We start from the raw sequence: 16,071 nt of genomic DNA on the forward strand, positions 1-16,071 counted from the left end.
TCCATGGTGATCAAGGCTGGAATGTGTGCTCTCTATGTACTTACATCATTAAGAAAATGTGCTTGTAGTTTGTAATTCATGTTGTAGACCTTAAAGCATTAATCAGATGTAGTTTGGTCTTTTGTGTGTTTTTAATCTGTTGAATGGTTTTTCAACAGGTTAAAATGTCTCTTTTAATCTGTTGAATGGCTTTTTAACATGTTAAAAGGTTGGTTGCAGTAGTCTTAAATTGCAACAAATTCAATCAGTTGATTTAGTTTTTAATCGACTGATTTCACTTAAGTCAAGTGAAATCAACCTGCTGAATTTCGTAACAGTTTGACTATAAAAGCTGTGATTTTCGAAAGAGAGGTATATTGATCATTTTAGAGCACGATTTGGTTCTGGAAACTTGTGGAAACTCTCTCCTTCGTGATCATAGGCGTTGCAGCTGTTGAAGATTGATCTTGGATCAATTCTTGAAGCTTTTGGATTGGTTTGAAGCTTGGAGAAAGTGGTTTGTGGTAGGCAAGGTTGTGCTACCACTAAGGTTTGATCTTTCTCAAGCTTTGGGTGTGTGCCTGGTGGTTTTCCAGGTTTGCAAGAGGGTTCTTGCTGTGCTGATGTGATTCTTGTGTGATTCAAGAGTCCTTTGTGGTGTTTTTGCATATTTTGGAAGTGTAAGGGTGGATACTTTGTAAAGCTAAGGTTGCCTTGACAAACTGGATGTAGCTCAGGTTTGAGTGAACCAGTATAAAAATTCGTGGTGTCCTCTCTTCTCTAACCTTTTTCTCTTGCATTTTCATTTTAAAGTTTCAAGAACTTGTGCTTTAATCATTTTTTCATGTTCTTGCATGTTTTCATAGCATCTGAAGCATTGAGCTTGTTTGTATAATCATTTGGAACTGATCTTGATCATTCTTGAGCATTGTTTCTGGTTTAAAATTCAAATTCGCATTTCTGCATTTTTCCCAGTATTTCAGTCGACTGTTTTTCTGTTTCAATCAATTGATTATACCAGAACAAAATGTGTTTAGTAAAATCAATCTGTTAACTCTGTTTTTGATTGACTGAAAGTGTACAGTTCAGTATTGTTTGCATCCTAACTTGATGATCTATTTGATTAAATAAAAAATGGTTTTTAGCTTGCAAAGATAGCTTAAATTTTTAACTAGCCAATTCAACCCCCCTTCTTGGCTTTTCAACCATTTCAAAACTAACAAATGGTTGAACGATGGAGTTCTCGTCACTGCTTGGTGGACTGCGCGAAGGATTCGCGATGGGTGCTGCCGGCGAGATGAAGAACGAAACTGTGGTGGCTGAACTCGCGTCTCTTGTGTGTGCTCGCGTGATTGTTGCTGGCGTTGTTCTGGTTTGCCGTTGCAATGGAGGATACATCTCCGCTGCTGCCATGGTGGTCGCGAATTTGGTTCGATGTGCAAAGGTGAAGCTCGCGACGGCGTTGCAGTGGAAATGATGGTGGTGATGTTGCGTCTTCAATGGTTGTGGTGGCAACATGAAGATCTATGGCTTCGGTCCTGCGAATTTTTTTATTTTTTTTAAAAAATATTGAATCTATGGCTTCGGTCTCTCTACAACCGAGGCAGAAAAGAGATCTATGGCTTTGGGTAATGACCGAGGCCAAAAGGGGGTGCCTTTTGGCCTCGCTTTAATATGCCTCGTTTCTTAAACCGAGACAGAATCTCAAAAATAACCGGGGCCAAAAGGGGGTACTGCACTAGTGAAAATCTAACCTAATCACATTACTAGAAAAACTCATATTTCCTTTCAATTTTATTTTAAAATTTTTTTCGTAGAAAATACTTACAAATTTTCTTGTAAACAAAAAATTGCAAGAAATTGCTACCAATTTTCTTGCAAAATAGTTTGTATAAAACACTTTTCGCAACAAATTTTGTATAAAACACTTTTCGCAACAAATTTTGTAAGAAATGATTACCCACGATGAAATTACCTGCTAATTAAAATTCATAGAAAAAATGACAGAAAAAAATCTTTATAATTTATGAATCATACAAATTTTCTAGTACTTTCATGAATCTTGAATTAAACTTAAACTAAGAAATTAGTATTAAGACTAAAATTCTATTAATCTAAACTATTCTTAAATCTAATGCTTGTGTAGTTTCCTTATAATTTATTCAATGGATTATAATTTATCCGGTGAATCTCAACTGAAAACAATGAACTACCTTCTTTCTTAAATACGATGAGAAAATTATATTTATCTAACGAATTTTGCTTGTTCTAGAACAATATGTTACAGTTGAACTTTATGAGTTGTATACAATTATTAATGTTTATGGATATATGAAACTGATGGTAAATCTCAATCAGTTTCGTATTCATCTTTTCTATTAAACCATTCAACTCAGGGCATTTAGGGGAGTATTTTAATATGCAATATCATTTTGGTTTAAGAAAACGTAAAAAAGTCCCCAACACTCACCACCATTGTAAGAGAATGGGTCTGCTTGAGCTTCTTGACAACTTCTTAAGCAAAGCAAGAAACTACTTGAACCTTTCCAACACTTGTTTTTTTTTTTTTTTTTCCTTCAAAGCATAACTTTTGTCAATAAAGATAACAAAATAAAGTGCACCACTAAATAATTTTTAACTTTAAAATACCGCAAACATCTAAATATCCCAATTTAAGAAACTCAAATTTCTTTGTAGAATGGTGCTTCTTAAATGATACCTTAGTTTGTTTATCAACAATGCAATGAGAATATTTCTCTTACATTTTTCATTCCTGAAAGCCCATTTATTTTGACTGAATAATTCCACTCGTTTCACTTATGTATGTAAAATTCTCCAATGTCACAAAAATTCCTTCATGTGCATAGCATTGTACTATCTATTGCAACCAGACATTCAGTCTCATACAACTTAGAAGTTTTCTCGCCTTTAGCAACAATCAAATTACCTTAGGTGACTTTCTGTTTTCTATAACCAAAATAGTTATCATAACCATCATCATCAAACAAATGTTTCTAAATCAATTAAAATGAACATTTGAATCATGTTTAACACATCTTAGCAACAACTGCATTTTCATGTTGATTTGTAGGCCCATATCACCAACATCAATCATCTTAAACACACCATCATTACCATCTTCAAAACTCCATAATCACCAAGAGTGTTATATTTGTGATTGTAACATGTAGTGTAAAAAACTATATATTATCATTCGATATAATACTAACTAACATGGTCATAAATAATAACAATATCAATAAAAGGAGTATTATATGATCATTACCATCACTATCCTTGTGTTATTGCTTGTCTTTATACGTTTTTTCCAATAAAATATTTCCTCTATGTTTTTTTAATAGTGACTCCACGTTTTCACTGACAGGTTGATAATACTGTTGTTGACGCAATCAAATTAATATTAGTTATCTATAACAATTTAATTGTTAAGAAAGTAGTCAACAAAATAGAAAGGATAAAGTCAACCCTAAGCCGTCTCCCAATGAACACGAAATTAATTTCTAACAAATTAGTACTTATTAAAACTATACAAAAGAGTTAGTGAAAAAAATAATAAAAATATAAGAGGATTAAGATAGACAAAGAAAGAAATAAAATTGAAAAGATAAAAATAAAATAAAATAAAATCAATAGTAAAGAAAACATGTTGATTCCAATGCTTTTTCAAAATAGGATTCATCATTGGTTTTCTAAAGATTAATATTATTCATTTCTTGTCCAAGATTTCTAGTTAATCAATGTAACTTCTCAATTAATTTGTTGGCGTCCTCACTTTTAATCAAAGTAACTTCTCAATTATTAGCAAAATCTACATTCCATCATATGAAAGTTTCTATGTTTAACCAAAGTAACTTATCAATTAAAATTTAAAAACCCTTAGACTCATATGATTATTATTGTCGCAACCGATATCGCGACGGGACGACGAACCAGAAAAAGAAAACAAGTTTGAAAAGAGATTTAGAGTCGCCACCATAGTTATTTCCGGAAAACTATGGAAAACCATAAAAATAAAGCAAGTTTGCGAAAACACTAGATTTTTGGATCCGGGAGCCGATTACGCGTAGGGAAGGTGTTAGCACCTTACAACGCCCACCCAAAGACGGCCCTTGATTAAACATGCAAAGTTGATGTGGTTTTCGAAACAATAATTTTCCCAAAAATAATGAGACAAAAAATACTAAAAAGAAACAAAAATATTTTTTTTAATTTTCTGGGCCCGACAAGGATTGACCTTGGTTCTATGTATTCTCATTCAAAATGAGAAATCAAGGTTACGCAGTTCTTGAAAAGATATTTGGAAAACTATTTGGAAAATGATTTGTTTTTTTTTGTAAGTGAACTTGACAAAGACTGGCCTTGCTCCTACGTATCTCACAGTGGAGAATCAAGGATCACGTATTTCTTAAAAAAACAAACTTTTTTGTTTGAAAATGTTGATATTTTTATATTTTGAAAAATTTGTATTTTTTTGGTGTTATTGAATTACTTGAAAATATGTGTCATACGATGCGAGTGTAGAAAGAAAATTATTTTTGGTATTTTTGAAAATGAGTGTCACACAGTGTGGGTGAAGTGACAAACACAATAAAATGAAAAAGAACATTTTTAATTTTTTAGATTTTTCTATTTTTGTAATTTTTGATAATTTTCAAATATTTGTTTTTTTAAAAAAAAAAGAAAAAAAGAAAAAAAAAGAAAGAAAAAAAGAAAAGAAAAGAAAAGAAAAAGATGAAATTTAATTAAGAAGGATAAAAGTGGAAAACTAAAATATGAGGGTGCATGAGTAATGTATGAGGTGCATGAAGTGAATCAAGTGTGTATAGTAAAAGTGGGAGTGCAACAAGTAAAATATAAAATGAGAATTAGCCCCAAAAAGCAATGGAAACAAATAGATATGGAGTATAAAGAATAGAACCAAAGGTGCAAAGAGTACGGGTGGCTCAATTCCAAAATTCAGAAGATGAAGAAGATGAAGGTGTGATAAGTGGTTGGGGGTGCATAAATCATTCCAGTCAAGTGTTAATCTCCTTCATGAAGGTGTAGAGATTAAAAATGGGGGGGGGGGGGTAGGGTGCACGAAGGAAACATACCCAATTTTTTCCTAAACCATGCTAAAACCCTAATTAAGATTAAAGCTCATTCTAGGCAGCCTCTTCTTCCTCATCTTCGAACACCACAACCCCAACGCTAGGTGCTACCACTGCACATCCCACGGCCGGCGAGACACGCCGCCGTCGATGCTAGCCACCACCGGAGGCGTCGCTGGTGAGAACCCAACTCCCCAAATCCTCTCCCTTCTCGTTTCTTCTCCCGTGCGCAAGACAATTCTTGTCGTCACTGTCCAACAACATCTCCCTAAGCTTCCTCTCGCTGCCTCAAGGCCGTCACCGGCCCTGCCATCATCGTCGAGGGAATCGCTGGCGCCGTTGGTGCGAATAAGGGGCACGTCCTCTCTAACTCGCGAGCTCTCTGAGACCAAACAAAGGCCCCCTAACGACGAGGTTGGTGATCAAAATTGGAGTAGCTGTCGTGACCATACTGTTAGGTCTGCAACCACACCCCTTTGTTTGGACTCTGACTCGCCGCTGACGATGTCGTTGGGGATTGCTTGTACTCACCCTTTCGGACTTTTGGATTATTGGTTTTTGGTTCCCGTGATGATCGTGCAGGGTGTTGAGGAAAGAAGTTAAGGTTCTGAACATGAATATGTTGTTTGGTGTTGGAGATTGCAGTTTGGTGCAGGTAGAAGATGAAGATGGTGATGGGTTTTTTTGTGTCGTTGGTTTGGTGTTCGTGTTGAGTGCGGTGGTTTGAGGGGGAAGGATAGTCCGTGTGTGATGAAGGGCATAAGGCAATAATGTGGTTGTGTTTGGGTTCCTTTCCTTTTTATTTAGTCGGGTGCAAGACCAAGGTATAATATGAGTGCATATGGATGAAGGTGCATTTGGATGAAATAGACAACCACTCACACATAATCATAAATCAACAACCAATAAAATATAACAAATCCTGCACAACACAACATCGTATCCATTCAAGAATTCAACAACCAGATAATTTTATGTTCATCAGAGCTTTCAAGTATTGGTGCTTACATCTTGCAGATCTCTTCAATACCTCCTATAGTCCCTTCTCAAAGTTACTCCTCCAACCGGTTTCAGTGCTTCCATCCTTTCCTTCCTTCCCCCTCTAAAAATATGTATTTGGACTCCCTTTTGTAGTAACCTTCCCTTGTATTTGTTTTTTTTTTCAATTTTATTCCCCTCTATCTGTGTGGTTCATCATGAGTTCCTCGAGCAGAGGCAAATAAAAATCCAACTTAAAGTCTTTGATCCCCTGGATTACTTGAGCCATGTGACAAGTGGAAAGGGTGGTTGCTTCCAGCAACTTAGCCACCCTATTTCTTATCAATCATAGACACCAACCTTCCATTTTTGATTTTTGTACACTAATTAATAACATATCAAGCTAACACATATAGATAGGCACCAAATGGGGAAAGGCCTAAGCGTACTGAAGTTCAGACAATGGATCTCTGCAATCTTCTTTCTCTTATTATTATTTTTTTAATCTATTTTCATTTTTTTCTTAAATAATAAAATGTAAAAATAAATATGAGGAAAATTGTAAATAAAATAAAATGAAATAAGTAAAATGAAATAAAAATAAAATAAAAGTAAAATAAGATGAAATGAAAAAAAAAATAAAAGTAAAATAAGATAAGGAGGAAAAATAAAAATAAAAAGTAAATAATAACAAAAAATCATTATAACCAGGACAAAATTAGGTGTTGACAAATACTCCTCTTTACTTAGACTTTATTAGATAATATGAAAATGTGACATTTTCAAATTATCGTAGTAAAAGATAAGTAAAGATAGAGAGACTAATTTTCTACGGATTTTCAGGAGGAAAAAGATGAATAAAAACCGATTCAAATGGGTCTGATGACCAATTCTGTGAAGAGGGTCACGATTTGGAAAGTAAAAATAGACTCAACCATTCTATAGGAGAGGGTCTTATGCAAAAAAGAAGAAACAAATCACAAACCACTTTAGCATAGAGGGTCGTGATGCCACACAAATTTTGAACTTTTTTTTTTGTTTCCAGTTTTTTGAATTTTTTTTTATTTTGAAAATATTTTTTAGATTTTGCTTCTCTTTGAGGGTCCCGACCCCAAAGAAAGATTTAGTCAATCCCAAAGAGAAGGCCCATATGTAAGGAAATCGGTGACCATTCCTACGAAGAAGATATCGATGCTACAAATAAATCAATGACCATTGCCTCGCAGAGGGCCTCGATGTAAACATAACAAAATCAATGATCATTCCTTTGGAGAGGGTCTCGATGTAAACATAAGAAAATCAATGACCATTCCATTGGAGAGGGTCTTGATGTGACAGAAATTAATGACCATTGCCTTGCAGAGGATCTTGATGTAAACATAAGAAAATCAATGACCATTTCATTGGAGAGGGTCTTGATGTGACAAAGAAATTAATGACCATTGCTTTGCAAAGGGCCTTGATGTGAAGAAAGAAATCAATGACCATTCCATTGGAGAGAGTCTTATTGTAAACATAAGAAAATCAATGACCATTCCATTGGAGAGGGTCTTGATGTGACAAATAAATCAATGACCATTGCCTTGTAGAGGGCCTTGATGTAAACATAAGAAAATCAATGACCATTGCATTTGAGAAGGTCATGATGTGACAAAAAAATTAATGACCATTGCCTTGTAGAGGGCCTTGATGTAAAGAAAGAATCAATGATCATTGCCTCATAGAGGGCCTTGATATGAAGAAAGAAATCAATGATCATTCTATGGAGAGAGTGTTATTGTAAACATAAGAAAATCAATGACCATTCCATTGGAGAGGGTATTGATGTAAACATAAGAAAATCAATGACCATTCCATTGGAGAGGGTCTTGATGTGACAAAGAAATTAATGACCACTTGCAGAGGGCCTTGATATAAACATAAGGAGATCAATGATCATTCCATTAAAGAGGGTCTATATCTAAAAGGAGACCATTACTAAGTAGAGGGTCTAGATCCGTCAAACAATTTGGCCAATCCTGAGGAGAAGGCCCAATAATTGATGACCATTCTCAAGGAGAGCGTCATTGTCTCAAAAGGAGAACCTGGACTTGACCATTCCAAAGGAGAGGGTCGTTGTCCGAAAGGAGAACCTGGACTTGACCATTCCTAAGGAGAGGGTCGTTGTCCGAAAGGAGAACCCAAAGATGATTTTGATGTGTTGGCAAACATCACGTGAATGCTTAACATTGGTGACAGTTGTATGAAATATTTGTACCGATTGAATTTTTTTCAAATTTCTCTTTTCGAAAGATTTTTTCGACTTTCATTGATTTTTATGATGTATAATGGATGACGTTATATGATGAGAATGTATGATAGTGATGAAACATGTTGTTTCATTCACTTCATTATTTCATTTGTTTGTTGTTTCTTTTTCTCCTTTTGTTTTGCCAGAACCACTAGGCCTAGGAGGTCAGGCAAGTTTGGCTTTGTGGGTTAGATTAAGCGGGGTTTGGGCTAGATAAAACTAAGCTTGGAGGCTAGTACAAAAGTGGGTTTAGGGACCAGGCAAAGCTAGGCTTGGATCAGACTAAACTGGCCTTGGGCTAGTCAAAGCTGGGCTTTGTGGGCTCAGTGAGATGAACTTAAGGGAGGCCAATATAAAATTGGGCTTGGAGGCTTGTACGAAACTAGGCTTGGTTGCCAGACAAAGTTGGGCTTGGGGGTCAGTCCGAAACTGGGCTTGATGAGCCAATGCGAAATTGGGCTTAGAGGATATATAGGTCTTTCATAAGAATAAAGATGACCATCAATTCGAGAAATGTCAAGAAAATGATTTTTGTAAATTGATTCCTTCATAAGAAACAATGATTGAAGAAGTATGATGCATGAGAATTCTCACTTGTGTTATGATGTCAAGATTCTTTTGCTTTTTGAATTGAGTGTCAACACATGGCACGATGATATTACATGCTAATGGTTATGCATGACAGAAAACATGTTTTCTTATTTTTGAGCACAAGGAATCAAAACATTATTGTAGAGATCAAGATCCTGAAATACATGATGAAAAACTTGTTATGCTCTACCTTTTTTGAAGTTTTGTTTTTTTCATGCTAGAGTCAATTGTGCTCTTTCTAATCATCAAACTTATTTTTATAGAGAATGTAGGATGAAATTTGAAGTATTTTGAAAGGAAGTTTTGAAAAGAAAGTAATGATTGCAAGAGAGAAGTGACAAGATGTTCAAACATTGGTAAGCATGTCTTAAAGAGGAGAAACAAAGTGTCAAAACCTTGGCAGGGTGTTGAAAACCCATCTTAAAGAGGAGAAAACAAGGTGTAAAGACATTGGCAGCGTGTAGAAACCCCGACTTAAACAAAAGAAACAAGGTGTCGAAACCTTGGTACAAGGAATAGGGTATCGTAACCTCGATGTACAAGACAAACAAGGTGTCAAAAACTTGGTGTAGGGATCGAGGTGTCGTAACCTCGATATGTAGGGGAAACAAGGTGTCAAAACCTTCGTGTAAGGATCGAAGTGTCGTAACCCAGATATGCAGGAGGCACAAGGTGTCATAAACCTTGGTGTAGGGATCAAAGTGTTGTAACCCTGATATGCATGAGAAACAAAGTGTCAAAACCTTGATGCATGGATCAAGGTGTCATAATCCCAATATGCAAGAGAAACAAGGTGTAAAAACCTTGGTGCAGGGATCAGGGTGTCATAACCCTGATATGCCAGAGAAATCTTGATTGATAAGAATGTAACTTGAAGGAGGAAACCTAATGTATGCTGATCTTTTTGGGTTTTTGAAGAGGAAGGATTCGATAACCATTCAGATAAATGAAAAGGGCTTCTATCCAAAAGATTTTTTTGGACTAAGGGCAACATATATTATAGTTGTTTGTGGAAGATGCATATCATTATGCCAACTCATGAATGATGAACGTACGTACAACCCTTTTTTTATTTTATTGCTACTCAAGGTGTTAAAATGATAGGGACTTCAAAAGCTGGCCCAATGTGAGAGAATGGATTGGCCTCAAGGCACAAAATGTGTTTGACTTGCCTTAGTTATTGATGAAAGAGCTATAAAAGTGAAAGGGACTTCAAAGGTTTCTCTAATTTGAGGATCTGGATTGCACACTACCCTTGTCATGATAAGGAAAGAAGAGGTTGAAAAATGATGAGAACTTCAAAAGCTTCCCTGATTTGAGGACTTGGATTGACGCACAAATTGTTTTTTGTCTGCCCCAATTATGGTGAGGCATGAAGTGTTTGAAAAAATGACGGGGTCCTCAAAAGTTGCCCCCTAGCGTGACCATGATGGTTAAGGATAAATTTCCCTATCTTGGGATAAATGACTAGTCACACGAACGGTGAAATGAAGCACATGCCTAGTTTGGATTTTAGAGAAAAAGGTTGGACAATTGTATGAAAAGGTTGGTCAAGGTTTAGGATGATAGTGAAGGATATGGTAGGAAATGAAGATGGAGTCCATGAAGAACTTGAGAATGGAACAACGAAGGAGGATGCCCCTTATCAAATTGATTAACCATGCTTATTTTAAAGAGTTTTTGGCACATGCGAATCAAAAAACTGTCTGAGTCATTGAAACCAAATCTCAAAACTTATTTTTCAATTTTTATTTTTTCCTTTTTTTTCTTTGTTCTTTTTAAAAAAAATGGACAAACCTTTCAGCACGTCAAATTGATTTCCCTGAATTAAAATTTTTGGAAGGTAATGACAATCAATCTTGGATCTGTGTGGGCTTTATTAGGCTTGTATCGTGGCCAATGCTAAGGGTATGAAAGCAAATGTGGATAGCAAAAACCCAAAAAAGATGTGATGGTATTTTGGAACAAAGATATTTGAATAATGTTGCATCGAAAATTTATTTGACTCTTTTGTGTTCACTATTTCTTTGATGTTTTTTTTTATTTTGATGGATTTTTATCCTTTCTTCTATTGGTGAACTGTCTATCAAACAAAAATTGCGAACATGATGTCAACCCTCGTTGTGATGGTGACCCTTGTTCAAGGTAATTTCAAAGAAATTTTTTTTTATTTGCTTCTTTAAAGCTCAAATGGGTAACAAAGGATGATATTTTTTGTTTTATAATAAAGAAACATGGTCACACATAATTTCCAAAACATGATTATTTTCTCTTTCATGAAATTTTAACCCAAGAAACAAAAAAATTGGTTCATGTTACAGTTTTTCCCTTGATTTTATTTTTGTCCTTTTTATTTTTAAACCACCCTTTAAGGTTTTTAGTCTAGTAGACATTTTTTAAGAGATTTGCTCGCAGTCTATCTAGGGCAACGTGCCCCTATTATGTTGATCTTCCATGAAATTCAAAATATAGGCTTTAGGATGGAAATGTAATGGAAAAAGGATGAGTTTGAAAATTTTCATGTTATTCAAATCAGATAAATGCTTTAAAAACAATTATGTCAAATATGATCTATTTATTTAACATACTAATTTGACCAAAGAATGTTTTGTCCTTTTTGCCCAAACTACCCTCTCAAATTTTCAGTCTAGCGGACTTTATTTTCTTCTTCATTTTTCCTTTCTTTGCTTTTTCTGAATTTTTTTTTGTCTCGACGGATACAAGGACCACCCAACTAGTACAAGCAATGATAAACTTGGCAAATCTACCCAATGTAAAAGTGTGTTTATCAATTTGGGTAATGGCAGCATTGATAGGGCAAATCCTTCATTTTGGGAAAGCTGAAGGATGAATGTTTTCAAACCGTGCGCTCACGAATGTCTCAAAAGAAAATGTCAAGTCATTATTTTTGATTAAGCATTTAACACCAGAAAAACGTGACATCCCATCATTCTATTTTTCCTTTGACTATTGATTTTCCCTTTTTTCGTTATTATTATTTTTTTGAATAATGAATTTGGTGATTTGCGAGAAAACAAATGACTCAAAACGTGACAATCGTTTTTTTATTTCTTTCTGTTCATTTTTAGAGACACCCTTTATTCATATGAGATGAGATGTGGATTAAAAGACTATGTACATGCTACTATGAATAAAGAGACGTGAATGCAATGCAAGTTTGTGCCTCAAGAGGCACTTATTCACTTTGTATGCCGATGTGATTAAAGAGCACCATGCATGATATGCAACTAATGGGAAAAACCTACATGAGATGTAATGCATGTGCCTCTAGAGGCATTTATTCCAATGATGTATATGATAATGAAATGTGATACACTTATTTAAAAAACACCATGCATAATATGCAATTAAGTGACATAATGACATGCATGTTTACGGCCCAAGAGGCGCTTACTTTCATGAGATCTGATGTATGATATAAAAATGTTATGCATGATATGCCATAAAAATAATGAGAGGCATGAATGTTCCTCAACATGCACTTATTCACATGTATATTATGCACACAAAAAGGTGAGGATTAAAGCAAGCAATCTCCCATTGTGCCTTAGGAGAGTTTTGGCGCTAAAGGTCTAAGGTGAAGTACATATACGCTCACTAGGGTGGTTTCCTAAATTTAAGGAACAATGGTCACTAGAGCTATGGCCCACTCATAATATTTCCCACAACAGATGGTATACAATAAGGAGTGAGAGTACCAAGGAAACAAGCAAACTCTAGCGGAGGTTATCACAATGACCACTTGGGAAGTTCATCCACTATGGCACTACTACACAATCCCCTCTAACTAAGTTACACAGACCTGGGTGATAGAGGTTGTACCCCATGTAACATCCCGTCAGGATATTATGGATTTAAGATAAATAAAATAAATAAAGTCATAAAGACGCCGCATTTATGAATAAACCCCATTTCCCAAAAGCGCGGGAAATTTAAACTTGGTTAAATTATTCATTTGGTCCCAATTTTCGTATGTAAATTTGAATTTGGTCCCTCAATATTTAAAAGTGTTAACTAGGTCCCTAATTTTGATAATTTGTTTCAATGAAGCCCCTTACGTTAAATGGCAGAAATGGCGTTAAGAGCACAATGACGTGGAGATGTTAGACAGAACTGAACAGTGAAGTGGCACATTAAATGTGGTACACATGGAATTTTGAATGCTGTAATAAATAAATAATTTCGAAAAAAAGAAAAATGGTGTGCATTTAAGTCCAACAGAACAAAAATAAACCAAATTGAATACACTTACATAACGTTTTTCTTCAATCCAACAGGGAAAGCTTTCTGATAAAAGGCTAATATATTTCTCCATTGCCTGCTCTAGACTCATAATCCCAACTTTTCGCCATGTAGTCCTTAAAGAAATGACTCGATTAAACACATCAAAGAATCTAATGGAGACAAAAACTAGAGCAAGTGGGAAAAGATTCTATTTTTAAAAAAATAAACATAAATATTATGAAATAAATAAGCAGGGTAATCATTAATCAACTACCATTTTGCTCGAGCAGAAGAGAACTTCAGTGTCGATGGCTGGGGTTCATTGCAAGGACCCTGTGTAGCAATTCGGTAATAACCATGAAGCTTCATGTTCACTTCATTACTGAGACTATTATCGTTGATCCTGGATCCGACAAATACAACAGCATTACCAAAACTCCTCTCCAAATCAGTTCTTTCTATTTCCTCCCAATCATCCTCATCCTCCAACAAGTCCTTGTTTTTTTCACCGATATCCTCGTTCCTACCAGATTCATCAATCTAATTATAGCTTTTTTCGAACTGCAAGATCTCAACCTCTTCAACTTTGAGCACTCTAGAAGAATCATACTCCATCAGTTCCACCTCAACTTCATTAATTTTCACAACCCCTTCATTCCTCTCATCCACAACATGATCCTCAGCCAAATTCACAAGTTCAGTTTCATTGAAAACACTACTTTCCTCATCGATCGTCTTTGAATTGCGTATATTTAAACCCAAAATAACACATTCATACTTCGCTTTCGCAATAAACAAACAATTAAACGGTGCATGCCGAAAAAAATGGGAACTTCGAGCTCAAATGCATAACTCACACCCTCACGATTCTTCTGCAAACCCCTCCTTCCTCCAATTTCGGCCACGAACGCAAACCCTAGAATAATCTCCAATTTGCTGGTTAACACAGACGCTGATTCTGTTTTATTACATATTAAATGCACACCATTTTTATTTTTTTCAAAATTATTTATTTATTACAGCATTCAAAATTCCACGTGTACCACATTTAATGTGTGCACTGTTCAGTTCCGTCTAACATCTCCACGTCACTGTGCTCTTAACGCCGTTTATGCCATTTTAACGGAAGGGGCTTCACTGAAACAAATTATCAAAATTAGGGACCTAGTTAACACTTTTAAAAATTGAGGGACCAAATTCAAATTTACATACAAAAATTGGGACCAAATGAATAATTTAACCTTTAAACTTTTATAAATTCAATAGTGAAAACTAAAATCCATGATTACAAAAGTCGAATAATCCAAAACAGTCTCATAAAATTTTACACTTTATTTCCAAAATATAAATAACATAAAGTGTCCCATGCTATCCCCCGCTCCGTATCTAAGCATCACTGGCACCACCTGCATCAACATCCTCTGCTCACGTGTACCGCGCACACGATCATCGCCAAACACAAGCAGATAGGGTGAGCTTAATATATAAAAGATATAAAATGGCATACACATATACAACAGATATATATATATATATATATATATATATATATATATATATATATATATATATATATATATATATATATATATATATATATATAAACCACACAAACATCCCAGAGTGTTTCCATTCTTTTAAGTCTCATCACCTGGCCACCACCAGATTATTCGTGTTCTACCTCTCTTAAAGACTACTCCAAGGTAATTTGTTGCCAAACCTATCGGCCACAACCGACAGAGCACGTGCGGGAAACCATTGTTACGGATCACACACCGTAACACCAGGTGGAGTTCCCAAATACAACATAAGTCGTATTGTTCGAAGACTACCAAACTCGTGAGCTATTGATTGAGGAGGGCAATCTATTCGGACCCATCCGTACTGGCCACAACTAGCACACTCACACCGAAAAGGGTTTCTCGTGTTCATCCGCCATCCCGAGCTCAACTCGAGGGATGCCATCCTGAGCTCAACTCGAGGGATGCCATTTCGAGCTCAACTCGAGGAATGCTATGTGCTTAACCCCTATCCCGAGCTCAACTCAAGGAACCCAGCAATCTTACCTTTGAAGCATCACCAAGAGCCTTGTAGATCACGCCTAAAACGTCAAACAACTAGGACTTATAGCAGCTAAATAGCCTAAAGGGGGACACGTACCGCTAGGCGCTATCGCTTCCAGACCGCCTGGCGGGGGACACGTACCGCTAGTCGCCAAGCGCCTTAAAACACGCAAACACAGCAGCCACCGCCTGGCGGGTCAGCCCCCACCGCCAGGCACCAATGCTCTAGAACCCCACTGTTTCTGCTCCTATCGCCTGGCAGAATCTCCCGCTCCGCCAGGCGCCACTCGCACCAAGAAGCCCCCTATACATTGACTATCGCCTGGCGGTCTCGACTTTGCCGCCAAGCGCCCTACACTGTAGACGTCCCTGTTTTCTCACTATCGCCTGGTAGGGTGAACCCCACCGCCAAGCGCCATACCAGGACCTTGTAGGGTACTAATTTTTCTGCATTCTACTCAGCTGTTAAGTCTCAATTCATGCATTTGCACACCCCAGAGTACACTTTTTCAATGGATATTTTTATCACCAACAATTGCTTATATCCAGTATGAGCCTTCTATACTATCATACCAGTGCGTTACTTTATTTAAGATTAGCTAAAAATTCACTCAAGCAACTAATACCACTTATATTTATTATATAACATCCCCTGACCACATAATGAGTATTCCATCCATTAAGCCCTCACAGGCATGTGACCCTATCTTGATACTTAACCCGAATAAACTGTACCAACCACTACTGCATTTGCATTTCAGCATAGACCCTTATCTAACATATTTCTTTTCCTATCTACCTTATAGTTCTATTC

At 36.1% G+C, this 16,071-nt stretch overlaps 1 long non-coding RNA gene and 1 pseudogene across 1 annotated transcript; both read right to left on the bottom strand.

Annotated features, from left to right (window-relative positions):
* Positions 1-4,981: 4,981 nt before the first annotated feature.
* On the bottom strand, positions 4,982-6,643 carry LOC146884311 (uncharacterized). Its single transcript, XR_014984142.1, has 2 exons — positions 6,099-6,643; positions 4,982-6,012 (listed from the first exon to the last, which is right to left on the bottom strand). It is a non-coding gene; the product is annotated as an uncharacterized LOC146884311 (long non-coding RNA).
* A 6,386-nt stretch (positions 6,644-13,029) lies between these two features.
* Positions 13,030-14,242, bottom strand: LOC114195026 (acyl-CoA-binding domain-containing protein 3-like; annotated as a pseudogene).
* Positions 14,243-16,071: the final 1,829 nt, after the last annotated feature.

The sequence above is a fragment of the Vigna unguiculata genome, chromosome 8 (assembly GCF_037176805.1).
Source record: "Vigna unguiculata cultivar grain cowpea cultivar isolate G323 ecotype 2 chromosome 8, ASM3717680v1, whole genome shotgun sequence".
Lineage (NCBI taxonomy): Eukaryota > Viridiplantae > Streptophyta > Magnoliopsida > Fabales > Fabaceae > Vigna > Vigna unguiculata.